The sequence below is a fragment of the Vombatus ursinus genome, unplaced genomic scaffold (assembly GCF_900497805.2).
Source record: "Vombatus ursinus unplaced genomic scaffold, bare-nosed wombat genome assembly UNPS02008685.1, whole genome shotgun sequence".
In the NCBI taxonomy this organism is placed as follows: domain Eukaryota; kingdom Metazoa; phylum Chordata; class Mammalia; order Diprotodontia; family Vombatidae; genus Vombatus; species Vombatus ursinus.
In genome coordinates, this window is record NW_020948463.1 from 491,736 (window position 1) to 494,446 (window position 2,711).

The following is a 2,711-nucleotide window of genomic DNA, read 5'->3' on the forward strand; positions in this document are numbered from 1 at the left end:
ACCCCCTCCCTCCACATCCACCACTCAACTCCAGTGGTTCTGTATGACCTCTAGGATCAAATATAAAATCCTGTTTTTAAAATTTTTCATAACCTTGCATTTCTAATCGTCTTGCACTTTATTCCTCTCCATTTCTGGAATTCTTCCTCTCCTCACCTTTGCCTCCTAGATTCCTTCAAGTGTCACCTAAAATCTCACTTTCTACAAAGTCTTTCCCATTCCCCAAATGCTCTAGTATCAACCCCCAGCAATTAGCTCCAATTTGTCATCTATATATTTAGTAAAATATCATAGTACAGGATCTATGTAGGACATATATGAATATACATATATAGGGTATATGTATATACATATAATTGTCCTATCTATATGTGTGTATGTGTGTGAGTAGTCTGTACATAGTTGTTTACATGTTATCTTCCCCATTAGATTGTGAGTTCAAAGGAAGGTACTTTTTGCCTTTCTCTGTATCCCTGAACTTAGCACAATACTTGACACCTAACAGGTGTTTAATAAATGCTTCTGATTTGCTTTCATAGAGGGAGGGTTCTGGGAAATAGCCATCAGGTGAACTACTCTTATCTGGACAAAGGGGGGAGGTATTAAAATACATATACACTTCAAATCACCCAGTTTTGTGTAGAAATACATCCAACTCAACAAAGAGCATTACAACGGAGTGGTTAAGAATATTGGGGGGGGGATCCCGAATAGAGGATTAAAAGGAAAAAAGAAAAGTAAAACTAAGGTGGTACTCATCAGATGGGGCAAATGGTTAAACAAATTGTGGTATATGGTTGCAAAGGAATACTGTGCTGTAAGAAATTATCAGAGATGATACAGAGAATGCTAGGAAGTATGAACTGATTCAGAGTAAAGAGAGCACAACCAGAACTCACATAATGACATTTTGAGGATATGTGACGAATATGTCACCCACCTCCTGAGAGGTTATGGAATCAATATAAACAGAATCATACATTTTTTGGACACAGTCACTGTGTGGTTATTTTCATTTTCATTATACTTGTTACAATTTTTTTCCTCCTATGTTTTCAATTGGGGAAGGGGGCAAGAGTGAGCTGCACTGGTAGCAGATTAAAAAAATAAGGCCAATGAAACACTTCTTAATTTCACAGACAACAGAAGGAAGTTTAGATGGAAACACAAACGGAGTTTTTGAAATGTTTAATTTATTAGTCTTTGAAAAAGCAAACAATATGAAACGAAGACTTATGGTTTCATATATAATTTTCTTTGTATCCTTTATATAAATATTTTGGGGTTGTTTGAGAAGTTTTAAAAAGGAAATAAAAAAGAAAAAAATACAAGTTATGTCACGTCTTGATAAATTAATGCCCTCCCCTATCGAGTACCTATGAAGTGCATTTTCTAAATGTTAAGCCTACAAGTTTGTTTCAACCAATTTCATTTTATTAGATTCAGCCCAATATTCATGTGAAGATTGTTTTGCATCCTGTCATTCAACTGTGTCAATAACCCATTTTTTACCTGTAAATTTGATAACCCATGCCATGTATTTCTTTATATTAAGTTATTGATGAAAATGTTAAATGGCAAAGGGCCAAGTACTGATCTCTGTATAACTCCACTGGTGACACAATTAATGCTCTGGTTTGGGTCATTCAATTACTTCTGAAACCACCTAATTGTACACACTCCACCTTCTTCCCCCCCCCCAAATTAAGTTAGATACTTTATCAAACATTTGCCTAAAATCTTGGTAAAACAGATCTAATGCAATCTCCAACCTAATAGTTTAGTGATACCCTGTCAAAAGGAAAATGTTACCATGACATTACTTGTCCTTGATGCAGTCATGCTGGTTTTTAGTGATATATGTTTAATCTCTTTACCAGTCTTTACCTAAGTGCATAACTGGTCTTTACCTAAGGTCTAGATTTTGGCCAAGAAACAATTAAATTCTTTGGATCATAGTCTCCATAATCTATTCTCTTTACACATGTACATCTGCCTCACTTTTAAAAAAGAAATTGAACATCTCTCCTTTTCTAATCCAGTGGCCCCAGTCTTGTTCTCCATCTTTTCAATGCTGCTGATAGTGGCTTAGCAGATCCAGATATTGAGTTAGAGCTTTGACCTCCGAATTTGAGTACAGCCCCCTTACTTCATACATGAAGAAACTGAGGTAATATCCAGTTCTTCTGGGCTAGGTGACTTGAATTCAAGCATAGCTAGATGCTTTCTTACTTTATTCTCTCATACATCTTGGGTATACTTTGCCTAGTAGCAATTGTTTTCCTCTCCATCATTCAATTTTCCTTCATAGAGAAAATATAAAAGAACAATTGAGCAGCTCTGCCTTCTTTCGGTCATATTATTCCTTACCTTCATTGATCCAACACAGCCAAAAAAGTTGGGCTTTTTTTTGTCTTTAGCTCTCAGTAGCCTCTTCATTCTAAGCATTCACCCTCCTGACACTCTTCTTACACTATCATGTCACATTTCTGTACTCTGGTTATCTGTCTTTGACTACAACTTTTATAAATCTCTTTACCAAAAAATGGTCAAGTTTTCCAAAAAACCATTGTGTTCTTTATGTATTGAAGTAGGTCTATTTTGACAACTTCCTTGTTCCCCCCTCTTCATTAGCAATCTTTATAGTTTTCAAAGACAGGATTTGAACTCATCTTCCTTACTTCAAAGTTGTTCTAGTTATACCATGTATT